This window comes from Gadus chalcogrammus, chromosome 12 (genome assembly GCF_026213295.1).
Source record: "Gadus chalcogrammus isolate NIFS_2021 chromosome 12, NIFS_Gcha_1.0, whole genome shotgun sequence".
Taxonomy (NCBI): domain Eukaryota; kingdom Metazoa; phylum Chordata; class Actinopteri; order Gadiformes; family Gadidae; genus Gadus; species Gadus chalcogrammus.
Window position 1 is genome coordinate 11,833,785 of NC_079423.1, and position 20,401 is coordinate 11,854,185.

The 20,401-nt window shown below is 44.8% G+C and overlaps 22 non-coding genes and 3 pseudogenes across 22 annotated transcripts; all 25 read left to right on the top strand.

Annotated features, from left to right (window-relative positions):
* The first annotated feature begins 303 nt into the window (after positions 1 to 303).
* On the top strand, positions 304 to 422 carry LOC130399242 (5S ribosomal RNA). Its single transcript, XR_008901764.1, has one exon. It is a non-coding gene; the product is annotated as a 5S ribosomal RNA (ribosomal RNA).
* A 529-nt stretch (positions 423 to 951) lies between these two features.
* On the top strand, positions 952 to 1,070 carry LOC130399243 (5S ribosomal RNA). Its single transcript, XR_008901765.1, has one exon. It is a non-coding gene; the product is annotated as a 5S ribosomal RNA (ribosomal RNA).
* A 528-nt stretch (positions 1,071 to 1,598) lies between these two features.
* LOC130399244 (5S ribosomal RNA) lies at positions 1,599 to 1,717 on the top strand. The gene has a single exon (XR_008901766.1). It is a non-coding gene; the product is annotated as a 5S ribosomal RNA (ribosomal RNA).
* A 529-nt stretch (positions 1,718 to 2,246) lies between these two features.
* LOC130399246 (5S ribosomal RNA) lies at positions 2,247 to 2,365 on the top strand. Its single transcript, XR_008901768.1, has one exon. It is a non-coding gene; the product is annotated as a 5S ribosomal RNA (ribosomal RNA).
* A 529-nt stretch (positions 2,366 to 2,894) lies between these two features.
* LOC130399247 (5S ribosomal RNA) lies at positions 2,895 to 3,013 on the top strand. The gene has a single exon (XR_008901769.1). It is a non-coding gene; the product is annotated as a 5S ribosomal RNA (ribosomal RNA).
* Positions 3,014 to 3,542: 529 nt separating this feature from the next.
* LOC130399248 (5S ribosomal RNA) lies at positions 3,543 to 3,661 on the top strand. Its single transcript, XR_008901770.1, has one exon. It is a non-coding gene; the product is annotated as a 5S ribosomal RNA (ribosomal RNA).
* A 529-nt stretch (positions 3,662 to 4,190) lies between these two features.
* LOC130399249 (5S ribosomal RNA) lies at positions 4,191 to 4,309 on the top strand. The gene has a single exon (XR_008901771.1). It is a non-coding gene; the product is annotated as a 5S ribosomal RNA (ribosomal RNA).
* Positions 4,310 to 4,838: 529 nt separating this feature from the next.
* Positions 4,839 to 4,957, top strand: LOC130399251 (5S ribosomal RNA). Its single transcript, XR_008901772.1, has one exon. It is a non-coding gene; the product is annotated as a 5S ribosomal RNA (ribosomal RNA).
* A 529-nt stretch (positions 4,958 to 5,486) lies between these two features.
* On the top strand, positions 5,487 to 5,605 carry LOC130399252 (5S ribosomal RNA). Its single transcript, XR_008901773.1, has one exon. It is a non-coding gene; the product is annotated as a 5S ribosomal RNA (ribosomal RNA).
* A 529-nt stretch (positions 5,606 to 6,134) lies between these two features.
* On the top strand, positions 6,135 to 6,253 carry LOC130399253 (5S ribosomal RNA). The gene has a single exon (XR_008901774.1). It is a non-coding gene; the product is annotated as a 5S ribosomal RNA (ribosomal RNA).
* A 529-nt stretch (positions 6,254 to 6,782) lies between these two features.
* Positions 6,783 to 6,901, top strand: LOC130399254 (5S ribosomal RNA). The gene has a single exon (XR_008901775.1). It is a non-coding gene; the product is annotated as a 5S ribosomal RNA (ribosomal RNA).
* Positions 6,902 to 7,430: 529 nt separating this feature from the next.
* LOC130399255 (5S ribosomal RNA) lies at positions 7,431 to 7,549 on the top strand. The gene has a single exon (XR_008901776.1). It is a non-coding gene; the product is annotated as a 5S ribosomal RNA (ribosomal RNA).
* A 520-nt stretch (positions 7,550 to 8,069) lies between these two features.
* Positions 8,070 to 8,188, top strand: LOC130399256 (5S ribosomal RNA). The gene has a single exon (XR_008901777.1). It is a non-coding gene; the product is annotated as a 5S ribosomal RNA (ribosomal RNA).
* Positions 8,189 to 8,707: 519 nt separating this feature from the next.
* Positions 8,708 to 8,826, top strand: LOC130399258 (5S ribosomal RNA). The gene has a single exon (XR_008901779.1). It is a non-coding gene; the product is annotated as a 5S ribosomal RNA (ribosomal RNA).
* A 529-nt stretch (positions 8,827 to 9,355) lies between these two features.
* Positions 9,356 to 9,474, top strand: LOC130401044 (5S ribosomal RNA). Its single transcript, XR_008903506.1, has one exon. It is a non-coding gene; the product is annotated as a 5S ribosomal RNA (ribosomal RNA).
* A 519-nt stretch (positions 9,475 to 9,993) lies between these two features.
* LOC130396005 (5S ribosomal RNA) lies at positions 9,994 to 10,112 on the top strand (annotated as a pseudogene).
* Positions 10,113 to 10,631: 519 nt separating this feature from the next.
* On the top strand, positions 10,632 to 10,750 carry LOC130399259 (5S ribosomal RNA). The gene has a single exon (XR_008901780.1). It is a non-coding gene; the product is annotated as a 5S ribosomal RNA (ribosomal RNA).
* Positions 10,751 to 12,472: 1,722 nt separating this feature from the next.
* LOC130395611 (5S ribosomal RNA) lies at positions 12,473 to 12,591 on the top strand. Its single transcript, XR_008898650.1, has one exon. It is a non-coding gene; the product is annotated as a 5S ribosomal RNA (ribosomal RNA).
* Positions 12,592 to 13,110: 519 nt separating this feature from the next.
* LOC130396007 (5S ribosomal RNA) lies at positions 13,111 to 13,229 on the top strand (annotated as a pseudogene).
* A 519-nt stretch (positions 13,230 to 13,748) lies between these two features.
* Positions 13,749 to 13,867, top strand: LOC130399260 (5S ribosomal RNA). The gene has a single exon (XR_008901781.1). It is a non-coding gene; the product is annotated as a 5S ribosomal RNA (ribosomal RNA).
* Positions 13,868 to 15,589: 1,722 nt separating this feature from the next.
* LOC130395612 (5S ribosomal RNA) lies at positions 15,590 to 15,708 on the top strand. The gene has a single exon (XR_008898651.1). It is a non-coding gene; the product is annotated as a 5S ribosomal RNA (ribosomal RNA).
* Positions 15,709 to 17,614: 1,906 nt separating this feature from the next.
* LOC130400407 (5S ribosomal RNA) lies at positions 17,615 to 17,733 on the top strand. Its single transcript, XR_008902885.1, has one exon. It is a non-coding gene; the product is annotated as a 5S ribosomal RNA (ribosomal RNA).
* A 529-nt stretch (positions 17,734 to 18,262) lies between these two features.
* On the top strand, positions 18,263 to 18,393 carry LOC130395742 (5S ribosomal RNA; annotated as a pseudogene).
* A 529-nt stretch (positions 18,394 to 18,922) lies between these two features.
* On the top strand, positions 18,923 to 19,041 carry LOC130400192 (5S ribosomal RNA). Its single transcript, XR_008902669.1, has one exon. It is a non-coding gene; the product is annotated as a 5S ribosomal RNA (ribosomal RNA).
* Positions 19,042 to 19,560: 519 nt separating this feature from the next.
* LOC130399261 (5S ribosomal RNA) lies at positions 19,561 to 19,679 on the top strand. The gene has a single exon (XR_008901782.1). It is a non-coding gene; the product is annotated as a 5S ribosomal RNA (ribosomal RNA).
* Positions 19,680 to 20,401: the final 722 nt, after the last annotated feature.

A 20,401-nucleotide genomic window follows, 5' to 3' on the forward strand; every position in this document is an offset into this window, starting at 1 on the left:
ACACGCACGCTCACTTCAGATCATGGGAGGACGTCAAAAAATCACCACCCATTCTCTGACACTTTAACCGTTAACCTTGGTTCAAACATTTAACATCACACGCACACGCAGTGTATTTCAGATAATTAATGAATTCAGATGTCACAATGATCGTTTACATGGATAAGGAGTCCTACTGAATCAATTACTGCCGTTTATATCTAACTAATGATTGTTTTTGTAAAAGTGTAACGTCGAGCCTCAGCAGCTTTCTCACTCCTTATGTGCTACTGTATAAAACCTGGTTTTGCGCCTGCACTAATTGCTTACGGCCATACCACCCTGAACACGCCCGATCTCGTCTGATCTCGGAAGCTAAGCAGGGTCGGGCCTGGTTAGTACTTGGATGGGAGACCGCCTGGGAATACCAGGTGCTGTAAGCTTTTTCTTTTTCAACTCGAGCTCATTGACTCCGTGGCCTACCGTGGCGTACCGTGACCTGATGTTTACTGCCAACCGCTTTGGAGGATTTAAGCAACATACAAAAACTGACAACGTCTCTCAAAACTATTTTTGTGAAACATGAGGACAGTATAGTGATACTGCCAGCAGGGAGCACCAGAGAGCTGAACCGACAGTTGTACATTTCTTAAACTTTCACCAACACAAACACGCACGCTCACTTCAGATCATGGGAGGACGTCAAAAAATCACCACCCATTCTCTGACACTTTAACCGTTAACCTTGGTTCAAACATTTAACATCACACGCACACGCAGTGTATTTCAGATAATTAATGAATTCAGATGTCACAATGATCGTTTACATGGATAAGGAGTCCTACTGAATCAATTACTGCCGTTTATATCTAACTAATGATTGTTTTTGTAAAAGTGTAACGTCGAGCCTCAGCAGCTTTCTCACTCCTTATGTGCTACTGTATAAAACCTGGTTTTGCGCCTGCACTAATTGCTTACGGCCATACCACCCTGAACACGCCCGATCTCGTCTGATCTCGGAAGCTAAGCAGGGTCGGGCCTGGTTAGTACTTGGATGGGAGACCGCCTGGGAATACCAGGTGCTGTAAGCTTTTCTTTTTCAACTCGAGCTCATTGCCTCCGTGGCCTACCGTGGCGTACCGTGACCTGATGTTTACTGCCAACCGCTTTGGAGGATTTAAGCAACATACAAAAACTGACAACGTCTCTCAAAACTATTTTTGTGAAACATGAGGACAGTATAGTGATACTGCCAGCAGGGAGCACCAGAGAGCTGAACCGACAGTTGTACATTTCTTAAACTTTCACCAACACAAACACGCACGCTCACTTCAGATCATGGGAGGACGTCAAAAAATCACCACCCATTCTCTGACACTTTAACCGTTAACCTTGGTTCAAACATTTAACATCACACGCACACGCAGTGTATTTCAGATAATTAATGAATTCAGATGTCACAATGATCGTTTACATGGATAAGGAGTCCTACTGAATCAATTACTGCCGTTTATATCTAACTAATGATTGTTTTTGTAAGAGTGTAACGTCGAGCCTCAGCAGCTTTCTCACTCCTTATGTGCTACTGTATAAAACCTGGTTTTGCGCCTGCACTAATTGCTTACGGCCATACCACCCTGAACACGCCCGATCTCGTCTGATCTCGGAAGCTAAGCAGGGTCGGGCCTGGTTAGTACTTGGATGGGAGACCGCCTGGGAATACCAGGTGCTGTAAGCTTTTTCTTTTTCAACTCGAGCTCATTGACTCCGTGGCCTACCGTGGCGTACCGTGACCTGATGTTTACTGCCAACCGCTTTGGAGGATTTAAGCAACATACAAAAACTGACAACGTCTCTCAAAACTATTTTTGTGAAACATGAGGACAGTATAGTGATACTGCCAGCAGGGAGCACCAGAGAGCTGAACCGACAGTTGTACATTTCTTAAACTTTCACCAACACAAACACGCACGCTCACTTCAGATCATGGGAGGACGTCAAAAAATCACCACCCATTCTCTGACACTTTAACCGTTAACCTTGGTTCAAACATTTAACATCACACGCACACGCAGTGTATTTCAGATAATTAATGAATTCAGATGTCACAATGATCGTTTACATGGATAAGGAGTCCTACTGAATCAATTACTGCCGTTTATATCTAACTAATGATTGTTTTTGTAAAAGTGTAACGTCGAGCCTCAGCAGCTTTCTCACTCCTTATGTGCTACTGTATAAAACCTGGTTTTGCGCCTGCACTAATTGCTTACGGCCATACCACCCTGAACACGCCCGATCTCGTCTGATCTCGGAAGCTAAGCAGGGTCGGGCCTGGTTAGTACTTGGATGGGAGACCGCCTGGGAATACCAGGTGCTGTAAGCTTTTTCTTTTTCAACTCGAGCTCATTGACTCCGTGGCCTACCGTGGCGTACCGTGACCTGATGTTTACTGCCAACCGCTTTGGAGGATTTAAGCAACATACAAAAACTGACAACGTCTCTCAAAACTATTTTTGTGAAACATGAGGACAGTATAGTGATACTGCCAGCAGGGAGCACCAGAGAGCTGAACCGACAGTTGTACATTTCTTAAACTTTCACCAACACAAACACGCACGCTCACTTCAGATCATGGGAGGACGTCAAAAAATCACCACCCATTCTCTGACACTTTAACCGTTAACCTTGGTTCAAACATTTAACATCACACGCACACGCAGTGTATTTCAGATAATTAATGAATTCAGATGTCACAATGATCGTTTACATGGATAAGGAGTCCTACTGAATCAATTACTGCCGTTTATATCTAACTAATGATTGTTTTTGTAAAAGTGTAACGTCGAGCCTCAGCAGCTTTCTCACTCCTTATGTGCTACTGTATAAAACCTGGTTTTGCGCCTGCACTAATTGCTTACGGCCATACCACCCTGAACACGCCCGATCTCGTCTGATCTCGGAAGCTAAGCAGGGTCGGGCCTGGTTAGTACTTGGATGGGAGACCGCCTGGGAATACCAGGTGCTGTAAGCTTTTTCTTTTTCAACTCGAGCTCATTGACTCCGTGGCCTACCGTGGCGTACCGTGACCTGATGTTTACTGCCAACCGCTTTGGAGGATTTAAGCAACATACAAAAACTGACAACGTCTCTCAAAACTATTTTTGTGAAACATGAGGACAGTATAGTGATACTGCCAGCAGGGAGCACCAGAGAGCTGAACCGACAGTTGTACATTTCTTAAACTTTCACCAACACAAACACGCACGCTCACTTCAGATCATGGGAGGACGTCAAAAAATCACCACCCATTCTCTGACACTTTAACCGTTAACCTTGGTTCAAACATTTAACATCACACGCACACGCAGTGTATTTCAGATAATTAATGAATTCAGATGTCACAATGATCGTTTACATGGATAAGGAGTCCTACTGAATCAATTACTGCCGTTTATATCTAACTAATGATTGTTTTTGTAAAAGTGTAACGTCGAGCCTCAGCAGCTTTCTCACTCCTTATGTGCTACTGTATAAAACCTGGTTTTGCGCCTGCACTAATTGCTTACGGCCATACCACCCTGAACACGCCCGATCTCGTCTGATCTCGGAAGCTAAGCAGGGTCGGGCCTGGTTAGTACTTGGATGGGAGACCGCCTGGGAATACCAGGTGCTGTAAGCTTTTTCTTTTTCAACTCGAGCTCATTGACTCCGTGGCCTACCGTGGCGTACCGTGACCTGATGTTTACTGCCAACCGCTTTGGAGGATTTAAGCAACATACAAAAACTGACAACGTCTCTCAAAACTATTTTTGTGAAACATGAGGACAGTATAGTGATACTGCCAGCAGGGAGCACCAGAGAGCTGAACCGACAGTTGTACATTTCTTAAACTTTCACCAACACAAACACGCACGCTCACTTCAGATCATGGGAGGACGTCAAAAAATCACCACCCATTCTCTGACACTTTAACCGTTAACCTTGGTTCAAACATTTAACATCACACGCACACGCAGTGTATTTCAGATAATTAATGAATTCAGATGTCACAATGATCGTTTACATGGATAAGGAGTCCTACTGAATCAATTACTGCCGTTTATATCTAACTAATGATTGTTTTTGTAAAAGTGTAACGTCGAGCCTCAGCAGCTTTCTCACTCCTTATGTGCTACTGTATAAAACCTGGTTTTGCGCCTGCACTAATTGCTTACGGCCATACCACCCTGAACACGCCCGATCTCGTCTGATCTCGGAAGCTAAGCAGGGTCGGGCCTGGTTAGTACTTGGATGGGAGACCGCCTGGGAATACCAGGTGCTGTAAGCTTTTTCTTTTTCAACTCGAGCTCATTGACTCCGTGGCCTACCGTGGCGTACCGTGACCTGATGTTTACTGCCAACCGCTTTGGAGGATTTAAGCAACATACAAAAACTGACAACGTCTCTCAAAACTATTTTTGTGAAACATGAGGACAGTATAGTGATACTGCCAGCAGGGAGCACCAGAGAGCTGAACCGACAGTTGTACATTTCTTAAACTTTCACCAACACAAACACGCACGCTCACTTCAGATCATGGGAGGACGTCAAAAAATCACCACCCATTCTCTGACACTTTAACCGTTAACCTTGGTTCAAACATTTAACATCACACGCACACGCAGTGTATTTCAGATAATTAATGAATTCAGATGTCACAATGATCGTTTACATGGATAAGGAGTCCTACTGAATCAATTACTGCCGTTTATATCTAACTAATGATTGTTTTTGTAAAAGTGTAACGTCGAGCCTCAGCAGCTTTCTCACTCCTTATGTGCTACTGTATAAAACCTGGTTTTGCGCCTGCACTAATTGCTTACGGCCATACCACCCTGAACACGCCCGATCTCGTCTGATCTCGGAAGCTAAGCAGGGTCGGGCCTGGTTAGTACTTGGATGGGAGACCGCCTGGGAATACCAGGTGCTGTAAGCTTTTTCTTTTTCAACTCGAGCTCATTGACTCCGTGGCCTACCGTGGCGTACCGTGACCTGATGTTTACTGCCAACCGCTTTGGAGGATTTAAGCAACATACAAAAACTGACAACGTCTCTCAAAACTATTTTTGTGAAACATGAGGACAGTATAGTGATACTGCCAGCAGGGAGCACCAGAGAGCTGAACCGACAGTTGTACATTTCTTAAACTTTCACCAACACAAACACGCACGCTCACTTCAGATCATGGGAGGACGTCAAAAAATCACCACCCATTCTCTGACACTTTAACCGTTAACCTTGGTTCAAACATTTAACATCACACGCACACGCAGTGTATTTCAGATAATTAATGAATTCAGATGTCACAATGATCGTTTACATGGATAAGGAGTCCTACTGAATCAATTACTGCCGTTTATATCTAACTAATGATTGTTTTTGTAAAAGTGTAACGTCGAGCCTCAGCAGCTTTCTCACTCCTTATGTGCTACTGTATAAAACCTGGTTTTGCGCCTGCACTAATTGCTTACGGCCATACCACCCTGAACACGCCCGATCTCGTCTGATCTCGGAAGCTAAGCAGGGTCGGGCCTGGTTAGTACTTGGATGGGAGACCGCCTGGGAATACCAGGTGCTGTAAGCTTTTTCTTTTTCAACTCGAGCTCATTGACTCCGTGGCCTACCGTGGCGTACCGTGACCTGATGTTTACTGCCAACCGCTTTGGAGGATTTAAGCAACATACAAAAACTGACAACGTCTCTCAAAACTATTTTTGTGAAACATGAGGACAGTATAGTGATACTGCCAGCAGGGAGCACCAGAGAGCTGAACCGACAGTTGTACATTTCTTAAACTTTCACCAACACAAACACGCACGCTCACTTCAGATCATGGGAGGACGTCAAAAAATCACCACCCATTCTCTGACACTTTAACCGTTAACCTTGGTTCAAACATTTAACATCACACGCACACGCAGTGTATTTCAGATAATTAATGAATTCAGATGTCACAATGATCGTTTACATGGATAAGGAGTCCTACTGAATCAATTACTGCCGTTTATATCTAACTAATGATTGTTTTTGTAAAAGTGTAACGTCGAGCCTCAGCAGCTTTCTCACTCCTTATGTGCTACTGTATAAAACCTGGTTTTGCGCCTGCACTAATTGCTTACGGCCATACCACCCTGAACACGCCCGATCTCGTCTGATCTCGGAAGCTAAGCAGGGTCGGGCCTGGTTAGTACTTGGATGGGAGACCGCCTGGGAATACCAGGTGCTGTAAGCTTTTTCTTTTTCAACTCGAGCTCATTGCCTCCGTGGCCTACCGTGGCGTACCGTGACCTGATGTTTACTGCCAACCGCTTTGGAGGATTTAAGCAACATACAAAAACTGACAACGTCTCTCAAAACTATTTTTGTGAAACATGAGGACAGTATAGTGATACTGCCAGCAGGGAGCACCAGAGAGCTGAACCGACAGTTGTACATTTCTTAAACTTTCACCAACACAAACACGCACGCTCACTTCAGATCATGGGAGGACGTCAAAAAATCACCACCCATTCTCTGACACTTTAACCGTTAACCTTGGTTCAAACATTTAACATCACACGCACACGCAGTGTATTTCAGATAATTAATGAATTCAGATGTCACAATGATCGTTTACATGGATAAGGAGTCCTACTGAATCAATTACTGCCGTTTATATCTAACTAATGATTGTTTTTGTAAAAGTGTAACGTCGAGCCTCAGCAGCTTTCTCACTCCTTATGTGCTACTGTATAAAACCTGGTTTTGCGCCTGCACTAATTGCTTACGGCCATACCACCCTGAACACGCCCGATCTCGTCTGATCTCGGAAGCTAAGCAGGGTCGGGCCTGGTTAGTACTTGGATGGGAGACCGCCTGGGAATACCAGGTGCTGTAAGCTTTTTCTTTTTCAACTCGAGCTCATTGCCTCCGTGGCCTACCGTGGCGTACCGTGACCTGATGTTTACTGCCAACCGCTTTGGAGGATTTAAGCAACATACAAAAACTGACAACGTCTCTCAAAACTATTTTTGTGAAACATGAGGACAGTATAGTGATACTGCCAGCAGGGAGCACCAGAGAGCTGAACCGACAGTTGTACATTTCTTAAACTTTCACCAACACAAACACGCACGCTCACTTCAGATCATGGGAGGACGTCAAAAAATCACCACCCATTCTCTGACACTTTAACCGTTAACCTTGGTTCAAACATTTAACATCACACGCACACGCAGTGTATTTCAGATAATTAATGAATTCAGATGTCACAATGATCGTTTACATGGATAAGGAGTCCTACTGAATCAATTACTGCCGTTTATATCTAACTAATGATTGTTTTTGTAAAAGTGTAACGTCGAGCCTCAGCAGCTTTCTCACTCCTTATGTGCTACTGTATAAAACCTGGTTTTGCGCCTGCACTAATTGCTTACGGCCATACCACCCTGAACACGCCCGATCTCGTCTGATCTCGGAAGCTAAGCAGGGTCGGGCCTGGTTAGTACTTGGATGGGAGACCGCCTGGGAATACCAGGTGCTGTAAGCTTTTTCTTTTTCAACTCGAGCTCATTGACTACCGTGGCGTACCGTGACCTGATGTTTACTGCCAACCGCTTTGGAGGATTTAAGCAACATACAAAAACTGACAACGTCTCTCAAAACTATTTTTGTGAAACATGAGGACAGTATAGTGATACTGCCAGCAGGGAGCACCAGAGAGCTGAACCGACAGTTGTACATTTCTTAAACTTTCACCAACACAAACACGCACGCTCACTTCAGATCATGGGAGGACGTCAAAAAATCACCACCCATTCTCTGACACTTTAACCGTTAACCTTGGTTCAAACATTTAACATCACACGCACACGCAGTGTATTTCAGATAATTAATGAATTCAGATGTCACAATGATCGTTTACATGGATAAGGAGTCCTACTGAATCAATTACTGCCGTTTATATCTAACTAATGATTGTTTTTGTAAAAGTGTAACGTCGAGCCTCAGCAGCTTTCTCACTCCTTATGTGCTACTGTATAAAACCTGGTTTTGCGCCTGCACTAATTGCTTACGGCCATACCACCCTGAACACGCCCGATCTCGTCTGATCTCGGAAGCTAAGCAGGGTCGGGCCTGGTTAGTACTTGGATGGGAGACCGCCTGGGAATACCAGGTGCTGTAAGCTTTTTCTTTTTCAACTCGAGCTCATTGACTCCGTGGCGTACCGTGACCTGATGTTTACTGCCAACCGCTTTGGAGGATTTAAGCAACATACAAAAACTGACAACGTCTCTCAAAACTATTTTTGTGAAACATGAGGACAGTATAGTGATACTGCCAGCAGGGAGCACCAGAGAGCTGAACCGACAGTTGTACATTTCTTAAACTTTCACCAACACAAACACGCACGCTCACTTCAGATCATGGGAGGACGTCAAAAAATCACCATCCATTCTCTGACACTTTAACCGTTAACCTTGGTTCAAACATTTAACATCACACGCACACGCAGTGTATTTCAGATAATTAATGAATTCAGATGTCACAATGATCGTTTACATGGATAAGGAGTCCTACTGAATCAATTACTGCCGTTTATATCTAACTAATGATTGTTTTTGTAAGAGTGTAACGTCGAGCCTCAGCAGCTTTCTCACTCCTTATGTGCTACTGTATAAAACCTGGTTTTGCGCCTGCACTAATTGCTTACGGCCATACCACCCTGAACACGCCCGATCTCGTCTGATCTCGGAAGCTAAGCAGGGTCGGGCCTGGTTAGTACTTGGATGGGAGACCGCCTGGGAATACCAGGTGCTGTAAGCTTTTTCTTTTTCAACTCGAGCTCATTGCCTCCGTGGCCTACCGTGGCGTACCGTGACCTGATGTTTACTGCCAACCGCTTTGGAGGATTTAAGCAACATACAAAAACTGACAACGTCTCTCAAAACTATTTTTGTGAAACATGAGGACAGTATAGTGATACTGCCAGCAGGGAGCACCAGAGAGCTGAACCGACAGTTGTACATTTCTTAAACTTTCACCAACACAAACACGCACGCTCACTTCAGATCATGGGAGGACGTCAAAAAATCACCACCCATTCTCTGACACTTTAACCGTTAACCTTGGTTCAAACATTTAACATCACACGCACACGCAGTGTATTTCAGATAATTAATGAATTCAGATGTCACAATGATCGTTTACATGGATAAGGAGTTCTACTGAATCAATTACTGCCGTTTATATCTAACTAATGATTGTTTTTGTAAGAGTGTAACGTCGAGCCTCAGCAGCTTTCTCACTCCTTATGTGCTACTGTATAAAACCTGGTTTTGCGCCTGTACTAATTGCTTACGGCCATACCACCCTGAACACGCCCGATCTCGTCTGATCTCGGAAGCTAAGCAGGGTCGCGCCTGGTTAGTACTTGGATGGGAGACCGCCTGGGAATACCAGGTGCTGTAAGCTTTTTCTTTTTCAACTCGAGCTCATTGACTCCGTGGCGTACCGTGACCTGATGTTTACTGCCAACCGCTTTGGAGGATTTAAGCAACATACAAAAACTGACAACGTCTCTCAAAACTATTTTTGTGAAACATGAGGACAGTATAGTGATACTGCCAGCAGGGAGCACCAGAGAGCTGAACCGACAGTTGTACATTTCTTAAACTTTCACCAACACAAACACGCACGCTCACTTCAGATCATGGGAGGACTTCAAAAAATCACCACCCATTCTCTGACACTTTAACCGTTAACCTTGGTTCAAACATTTAACATCACACGCACACGCAGTGTATTTCAGATAATTAATGAATTCAGATGTCACAATGATCGTTTACATGGATAAGGTGTCCTACTGAATCAATTACTGCCGTTTATATCTAACTAATGATTGTTTTTGTAAAAGTGTAACGTCGAGCCTCAGCAGCTTTCTCACTCCTTATGTGCTACTGTATAAAACCTGGTTTTGCGCCTACACTAATTGCTTACGGCCATACTACCCTGAACACGCCCGATCTCGTTTGATCTCGGAAGCTATAAAGGGTCGGGCCTGGTTAGTACTTGGATTGGAGACCGCCTGGGAATACCAGGTGCTGTAAGCTTTTTCTTTTTCAACTCGAGCTCATTGACTCCGTGGCGTACCGTGACCTGATGTTTACTGCCAACCGCTTTGGAGGATTTAAGCAACATACAAAAACTGACAACGTCTCTCAAAACTATTTTTGTGAAACATGAGGACAGTATAGTGATACTGCCAGCAGGGAGCACCAGAGAGCTGAACCGACAGTTGTACATTTCTTAAACTTTCACCAACACAAACACGCACGCTCACTTCAGATCATGGGAGGACGTCAAAAAATCACCATTCATTCTCTGACACTTTAACCGTTAACCTTGGTTCAAACATTTAACATCACACGCACACGCAGTGTATTTCAGATAATTAATGAATTCAGATGTCACAATGATCGTTTACATGGATAAGGAGTCCTACTGAATCCATTTCTGCCGTTTATATCTAACTAATGATTGTTTTTGTAAGAGTGTAACGTCGAGCCTCAGCAGCTTTCTCACTCCTTATGTGCTACTGTATAAAACCTGGTTTTGCGCCTGCACTAATTGCTTACGGCCATACCACCCTGAACACGCCCGATCTCGTCTGATCTCGGAAGCTAAGCAGGGTCGGGCCTGGTTAGTACTTGGATGGGAGACCGCCTGGGAATACCAGGTGCTGTAAGCTTTTTCTTTTTCAACTCGAGCTCATTGCCTCCGTGGCCTACCGTGGCGTACCGTGACCTGGGGCCTCATGTACTAAGCCTTGCGTGGATTTCATACTGAAACTTGGCGTACGCCAAAACCCAGAAACTGTCTTACGCACAAATAAATTCAGATGTATCAAAGTGTGCGAACGCATGGATCCAAGCACGTTTCTTTTGTACATCTCGATCAACGTGGAATTGAGCGCACATGCCGAGGTGCCAAACTCCTCCCTGTCCACGCCCTCATTTAAATATGCAATTTCATTTAAATAGGCCTCTGGACCTGAGATTCACCTCTTAATCCGATCACCTGGCACCATGAACAGAGGCAAAAAACGAAACTTCACGGAGTCTGAGCTCGAGATTTTGCTCCACGAGGTAGAAATGCGCAAGCATATGCTATTGGAACCCTGTCAACAGGGATAAATGCAAAACAAAAGAGAAGTGAGTGGGAGTGTGTTTGCGAGGCCGTCAATGCAGTGGGGTCTCAGCAGCGCACACACTCTGAAATTAAAAAAAAGTGGTCAGACCTCAAGGTGGAGGTGAAGCGGAGGGTTTCTGCCCACCGCCGAAGCGTGACCGCAACAGGTGGGGGGACGGGAGTGGGGGAACTCTCCCCCTTCGATTTGAGAGTGGCCGCTTTGATCGATGACACGGCTCTCACCGGAGTGGTGGGAGGGAAGGGGACGCCGATCATCCCCAAGGTAAATATGCTGAAGTCATAAATGATGTAATTATACTGGTCATACAATTGGCTGCTTGCAATACACAAGTCGTGCGTAAAGATGCCAGGATATTAAAGACTTTGACTCGTGTTTATTAACTTAATTTTTTTATTTTTGAATAGACAAGCAAGGAGAGGGCACGGATTGCTCCGTCGGCCCCGGCGTCTCCTCCGTCGGCCCCGGCGTCTCCAGCGCCCTTCATCCATTGCGCATGCTTTTATAGCCACCCATATAATTGCAAGGTGTGTTAATTGTTCATTAGTGTGTCTCTGATGTGCAAATCACTCTGAGTCATTGTTTTCACCTTTTTTCCCAGTTTCCCAGCGTCACCTCTAAGTGTCGCCAAAGGAACAATAGCTGTAGAAACGTGCGTACGACAGCTCTGGAGCTGGCGTGGGGACCGCACATTTTTACGGTCATTTCACGTTTTGTACATCTGAACGTGAGCGTGGAAAAGGACGTACGCCACGTTTTTGTGCGTACGCAACCTTAGTACATGAGGCCCCTGATGTTTACTGCCAACCGCTTTGGAGGATTTAAGCAACATACAAAAACTGACAACGTCTCTCAAAACTATTTTTGTGAAACATGAGGACAGTATAGTGATACTGCCAGCAGGGAGCACCAGAGAGCTGAACCGACAGTTGTACATTTCTTAAACTTTCACCAACACAAACACGCACGCTCACTTCAGATCATGGGAGGACGTCAAAAAATCACCACCCATTCTCTGACACTTTAACCGTTAACCTTGGTTCAAACATTTAACATCACACGCACACGCAGTGTATTTCAGATAATTAATGAATTCAGATGTCACAATGATCGTTTACATGGATAAGGAGTTCTACTGAATCAATTACTGCCGTTTATATCTAACTAATGATTGTTTTTGTAAGAGTGTAACGTCGAGCCTCAGCAGCTTTCTCACTCCTTATGTGCTACTGTATAAAACCTGGTTTTGCGCCTGTACTAATTGCTTACGGCCATACCACCCTGAACACGCCCGATCTCGTCTGATCTCGGAAACTAAGCAGGGTCGCGCCTGGTTATTACTTGGATGGGAGACCGCCTGGGAATACCAGGTGCTGTAAGCTTTTTCTTTTTCAACTCGAGCTCATTGACTCCGTGGCGTACCGTGACCTGATGTTTACTGCCAACCGCTTTGGAGGATTTAAGCAACATACAAAAACTGACAACGTCTCTCAAAACTATTTTTGTGAAACATGAGGACAGTATAGTGATACTGCCAGCAGGGAGCACCAGAGAGCTGAACCGACAGTTGTACATTTCTTAAACTTTCACCAACACAAACACGCACGCTCACTTCAGATCATGGGAGGATGTCAAAAAATCACCACCCATTCTCTGACACTTTAACCGTTAACCTTGGTTCAAACATTTAACATCACACGCACACGCAGTGTATTTCAGATAATTAATGAATTCAGATGTCACAATGATCGTTTACATGGATAAGGTGTCCTACTGAATCAATTACTGCCGTTTATATCTAACTAATGATTGTTTTTGTAAAAGTGTAACGTCGAGCCTCAGCAGCTTTCTCACTCCTTATGTGCTACTGTATAAAACCTGGTTTTGCGCCTACACTAATTGCTTACGGCCATACTACCCTGAACACGCCCGATCTCGTTTGATCTCGGAAGCTATAAAGGGTCGGGCCTGGTTAGTACTTGGATTGGAGACCGCCTGGGAATACCAGGTGCTGTAAGCTTTTTCTTTTTCAACTCGAGCTCATTGACTCCGTGGCGTACCGTGACCTGATGTTTACTGCCAACCGCTTTGGAGGATTTAAGCAACATACAAAAACTGACAACGTCTCTCAAAACTATTTTTGTGAAACATGAGGACAGTATAGTGATACTGCCAGCAGGGAGCACCAGAGAGCTGAACCGACAGTTGTACATTTCTTAAACTTTCACCAACACAAACACGCACGCTCACTTCAGATCATGGGAGGACGTCAAAAAATCACCATTCATTCTCTGACACTTTAACCGTTAACCTTGGTTCAAACATTTAACATCACACGCACACGCAGTGTATTTCAGATAATTAATGAATTCAGATGTCACAATGATCGTTTACATGGATAAGGATTCCTACTGAATCCATTTCTGCCGTTTATATCTAACTAATGATTGTTTTTGTAAGAGTGTAACGTCGAGCCTCAGCAGCTTTCTCACTCCTTATGTGCTACTGTATAAAACCTGGTTTTGCGCCTGCACTAATTGCTTACGGCCATACCACCCTGAACACGCCCGATCTCGTCTGATCTCGGAAGCTAAGCAGGGTCGGGCCTGGTTAGTACTTGGATGGGAGACCGCCTGGGAATACCAGGTGCTGTAAGCTTTTTCTTTTTCAACTCGAGCTCATTGCCTCCGTGGCCTACCGTGGCGTACCGTGACCTGGGGCCTCATGTACTAAGCCTTGCGTGGATTTCATACTGAAACTTGGCGTACGCCAAAACCCAGAAACTGTCTTACGCACAAATAAATTCAGATGTATCAAAGTGTGCGAACGCATGGATCCAAGCACGTTTCTTTTGTACATCTCGATCAACGTGGAATTGAGCGCACATGCCGAGGTGCCAAACTCCTCCCTGTCCACGCCCTCATTTAAATATGCAATTTCATTTAAATAGGCCTCTGGACCTGAGATTCACCTCTTAATCCGATCACCTGGCACCATGAACAGAGGCAAAAAACGAAACTTCACGGAGTCTGAGCTCGAGATTTTGCTCCACGAGGTAGAAATGCGCAAGCATATGCTATTGGAACCCTGTCAACAGGGATAAATGCAAAACAAAAGAGAAGTGAGTGGGAGTGTGTTTGCGAGGCCGTCAATGCAGTGGGGTCTCAGCAGCGCACACACTCTGAAATTAAAAAAAAGTGGTCAGACCTCAAGGTGGAGGTGAAGCGGAGGGTTTCTGCCCACCGCCGAAGCGTGACCGCAACAGGTGGGGGGACGGGAGTGGGGGAACTCTCCCCCTTCGATTTGAGAGTGGCCGCTTTGATCGATGACACGGCTCTCACCGGAGTGGTGGGAGGGAAGGGGACGCCGATCATCCCCAAGGTAAATATGCTGAAGTCATAAATGATGTAATTATACTGGTCATACAATTGGCTGCTTGCAATACACAAGTCGTGCGTAAAGATGCCAGGATATTAAAGACTTTGACTCGTGTTTATTAACTTAATTTTTTTATTTTTGAATAGACAAGCAAGGAGAGGGCACGGATTGCTCCGTCGGCCCCGGCGTCTCCTCCGTCGGCCCCGGCGTCTCCAGCGCCCTTCATCCATTGCGCATGCTTTTATAGCCACCCATATAATTGCAAGGTGTGTTAATTGTTCATTAGTGTGTCTCTGATGTGCAAATCACTCTGAGTCATTGTTTTCACCTTTTTTCCCAGTTTCCCAGCGTCACCTCTAAGTGTCGCCAAAGGAACAATAGCTGTAGAAACGTGCGTACGACAGCTCTGGAGCTGGCGTGGGGACCGCACATTTTTACGGTCATTTCACGTTTTGTACATCTGAACGTGAGCGTGGAAAAGGACGTACGCCACGTTTTTGTGCGTACGCAACCTTAGTACATGAGGCCCCTGATGTTTACTGCCAACCGCTTTGGAGGATTTAAGCAACATACAAAAACTGACAACGTCTCTCAAAACTATTTTTGTGAAACATGAGGACAGTATAGTGATACTGCCAGCAGGGAGCACCAGAGAGCTGAACCGACAGTTGTACATTTCTTAAACTTTCACCAACACAAACACGCACGCTCACTTCAGATCATGGGAGGACGTCAAAAAATCACCACCCATTCTCTGACACTTTAACCGTTAACCTTGGTTCAAACATTTAACATCACACGCACACGCAGTGTATTTCAGATAATTAATGAATTCAGATGTCACAATGATCGTTTACATGGATAAGGAGTTCTACTGAATCAATTACTGCCGTTTATATCTAACTAATGATTGTTTTTGTAAGAGTGTAACGTCGAGCCTCAGCAGCTTTCTCACTCCTTATGTGCTACTGTATAAAACCTGGTTTTGCGCCTGTACTAATTGCTTACGGCCATACCACCCTGAACACGCCCGATCTCGTCTGATCTCGGAAACTAAGCAGGGTCGCGCCTGGTTATTACTTGGATGGGAGACCGCCTGGGAATACCAGGTGCTGTAAGCTTTTTCTTTTTCAACTCGAGCTCATTGACTCCGTGGCGTACCGTGACCTGATGTTTACTGCCAACCGCTTTGGAGGATTTAAGCAACATACAAAAACTGACAACGTCTCTCAAAACTATTTTTGTGAAACATGAGGACAGTATAGTGATACTGCCAGCAGGGAGCACCAGAGAGCTGAACCGACAGTTGTACATTTCTTAAACTTTCACCAACACAAACACGCACGATCACTTCAGGGCCCCGTTTCCCGATAACGATGGATCCACGCTCGTACGATCATTCTCACGATGGATCTTGCGATCCATCGTCAATTTCTTTGGAGCGTTTCCCGAAACTCCTCTTAACGTGAACGCGCATTCGCTGCACTCACGACGTCGTAGGATTGTAACTGTCTACTGACACGGTGCTGAAATGGGCTCCGTAGGAGGGGGAGACGCAGGAATGTCGCAGGAAAATTGTGTTAAAAAGGGTTAAAATATATCCCCATCAAGGACAACAGCAGTGTAGCCTACAAAAAAATAGACTGCAATTATATGAATGCTAAAGACATTAAAACACAATTGATTAGGCTTAAACCGACATATATCAGTCCTAATCCTGAATGCACTGTGCGTTTCACGGCATTTTCCCCCCTGAAATAATTCCTCTTCACACCTGTGAATAACCCGGGAGACGTCCATGATGAGGAATACAACGAAGCCCACCGTCTGGCCCGGTGCATCGTTGAGCGCACGATCGGGAGGTGGAAGTTGCGCTTAGATGCCTTCACAAGTCAGGCGGAGGGCTCCAGTTTTCGCCGGCCAAGTCATGCGCCGTGATATGTTTGACGGCTATGTTGCACAACATTGCAGCTAAGGCTGGGGTGGCATTGCTTGAACCGGAGGACGTTGAGGACGATGACGATGAGGAAGATCGGTGTGAGGACGGCCTCCCTCATAACTACGCGGCTGGTTTTCATGCGCGTCGAATGGTGATTGAGACTTTTTTTTAACCCCCTCCACCCTCCCTCATGTCACTAAACATTCCCGTCAACGTGACCAATCCCCACCATATCCCAGCCTTTTGCCTGCTCCTTTGCTTGTTTTTTATAATTTTTTTATTTCTTTATGTTTTATTTTTTTTAATTTCGTTATTTTTTATTTTTTTTAATTTGTTTAATTTAATTTTTTTTTTACATTATTTTATGCTATGTTTTATGAGTAGCCTATGTCAGTCTGCACAAATCCCCCCACTTTCTCTCACACATTTTGAGTGCCCTGCCTGCGCAAACATTTTCTGGACTGTCCCGTTTTATTTTGGCCATTTTAACATCTTTATTAATAAATTAATTAATAATCTTTATTAATTACCAAACTAAGAACATAAAGGCGCAATGCGTTTTAATAAAACGCATCCAATAGACGGAATGTCCGATGGTGTCGCCACTGAGGCTATAGCTGACGATGCTCTTAGCGTCCTACGAGTACCTACGAGCACCCCTGGAGTACTCGTTAGCTACGAGCGTTTTCAAGACGTTCGTTCCCCACGATGCTTTCGGGAAACGCGGTGAAAACTCTACGATGCCCTTTCGACGCACTTCACGATCCACTTAGGCTAACGACGCTTTCGGGAAACGGGGCCCAGATCATGGGAGGACGTCAAAAAATCACCACCCATTCTCTGACACTTTAACCGTTAACCTTGGTTCAAACATTTAACATCACACGCACACGCAGTGTATTTCAGATAATTAATGAATTCAGATGTCACAATGATCGTTTACATGGATAAGGAGTCCTACTGAATCAATTACTGCCGTTTATATCTAACTAATGATTGTTTTTGTAAAAGTGTAACGTCGAGACTCAGCAGCTTTCTCACTCCTTATGTGCTACTGTATAAAACCTGGTTTTGCGCCTGCACTAATTGCTTACGGCCATACCACCCTGAACACGCCCGATCTCGTCTGATCTTGGAAGCTAAGCAGGGTCGGGCCTGGTTAGTACTTGGATGGGAGACCGCCTGGGAATACCAGGTGCTGTAAGCATTTTCTTTTTCAACTCGAGCTCATTGCCTCCGTGGCCTACCGTGGCGTACCGTGACCTGATGTTTACTGCCAACCGCTTTGGAGGATTTTAGCAACATACAAAAACTGACAACGTCTCTCAAAACTATTTTTGTGAAACATGAGGACAGTATAGTGATACTGCCAGCAGGGAGCACCAGAGAGCTGAAACGACAGTTGTACATTTCTTAAACTTTCACCAACACAAACACGCACGCTCACTTCAGATCATGGGAGGACGTCAAAAAATCACCACCCATTCTCTGACACTTTAACCGTTAACCTTGGTTCAAACATTTAACATCACACGCACACGCAGTGTATTTCAGATAATTAATGAATTCAGATGTCAAAATGATCGTTTACATGGATAAGGAGTCCTACTGAATCAATTACTGCCGTTTATATCTAACTAATGATTGTTTTTGTAAAAGTGTAACGTCGAGCCTCAGCAGCTTTCTCACTCCTTATGTGCTACTGTATAAAACCTGGTTTTGCGCCTGCACTAATTGCTTACGGCCATACCACCCTGAACACTCCCGATCTCGTCTGATCTCGGAAGCTAAGCAGGGTCGGGCCTGGTTAGTACTTCGATGGGAGACCGCCAGGGAGACCGCCTGGGAATACCAGGTGCGGTAAGCTTTTCCTTTTTCAACTCGAGCTCATTGCCTCCGTGGCCTACCGTGGCGTACCGTGACCTGATGTTTACTGCCAACCGCTTTGGAGGATTTAAGCAACATACAAAAACTGACAACGTCTCTCAAAACTATTTTTGTGAAACATGACGACAGTATAGTGATACTGCCAGCAGGGAGCACCAGAGAGCTGAAACGACAGTTGTACATTTCTTAAACTTTCACCAACACAAACACGCACGCTCACTTCAGATCATGGGAGGACGTCAAAAAATCACCACCCATTCTCTGACACTTTAACCGTTAACCTTGGTTCAAACATTTAACATCACACGCACACGCAGTGTATTTCAGATAATTAATGAATTCAGATGTCACAATGATCGTTTACATGGATAAGGAGTCCTACTGAATCAATTACTGCCGTTTATATCTAACTAATGATTGTTTTTGTAAAAGTGTAACGTCGAGCCTCAGCAGCTTGCTCACTCCTTATGTGCTACTGTATAAAACCTGGTTTTGCGCCTGCACTAATTGCTTACGGCCATACCACCCTGAACACGCCCGATCTCGTCTGATCTCGGTAGCTAAGCAGGGTCGGGCCTGGTTAGTACTTGGGTGGGAGACCGCATGGGAATACCAGGTGCTGTAAGCTTTTTCTTTTTCAACTCGAGCTCATTGACTCCGTGGCGTACCGTGACCTGATGTTTACTGCCAACCGCTTTGGAGGATTTAAGCAACATACAAAAACTGACAACGTCTCTCAAAACTATTTTTGTGAAACATGAGGACAGTATAGTGATACTACCAGCAGGGAGCACCAGAGAGCTGAACCGACAGTTGTACATTTCTTAAACTTTCACCAACACAAACACGCACGCTCACTTCAGATCATGGGAGGACGTCAAAAAATCACCACCCATTCTCTGACACTTTAACCGTTAACCTTGGTTCAAACATTTAACATCACACGCACACGCAGTGTATTTCAGATAATTAATGAATTCAGATGTCACAATGATCGTTTACATGGATAAGGAGTCCTACTGAATCAATTACTGCCGTTTATATCTAACTAATGATTGTTTTTGTAAAAGTGTAACGTCGAGCCTCAGCAGCTTTCTCACTCCTTATGTGCTACTGTATAAAACCTGGTTTTGCGCCTGCACTAATTGCTTACGGCCATACCACCCTGAACACGCCCGATCTCGTCTGATCTCGGAAGCTAAGCAGGGTCGGGCCTGGTTAGTACTTGGATGGGAGACCGCCTGGGAATACCAGGTGCTGTAAGCTTTTTCTTTTTCAACTCGAGCTCATTGACTCCGTGGCGTACCGTGACCTGATGTTTACTGCCAACCGCTTTGGAGGATTTAAGCAACATACAAAAACTGACAACGTCTCTCAAAACTATTTTTGTGAAACATGAGGACAGTATAGTGATACTACCAGCAGGGAGCACCAGAGAGCTGAACCGACAGTTGTACATTTCTTAAACTTTCACCAACACAAACACGCACGCTCACTTCAGTGCCCTATACCACGAAGCTCGCTGAACATACCCAGGCTTTCTTGGGAAAACCTGGCTCGATAGAGCCGCAACTCGCAATCAGAGTTAAATGGTACCACGAAGCTCACTTTAGATTCAATTAGTTGAACCAGGTTTTCCGCTTTAGGTTCAGTGCGCGTCCACGTGAAAGGGGCGTTTTTTGCGTCATTTTTCTCACCTTTACGATAGATCAAGCAGTCTATATGCGTATAAGTGAAAAGATTCTGCATATTGTCTGTAAAATAACTATGCCAAATGCAGAATTGTTCGCCATTAATCCAAATAGAATGATGATGATTTAAAAATGCATAAGCAACGTCCATCCTGCCTTATTCTATCATTTTGGGAATTTACTTTAAATACACCCTATTTAAGAAAATGTATAGCATGTTTTCGACCACTGAGAGGTAGCGGCTGTAGCGTAGTGGATTAGTATAAGACCCGAACGCCAGCGACCGGGGTTCAAATT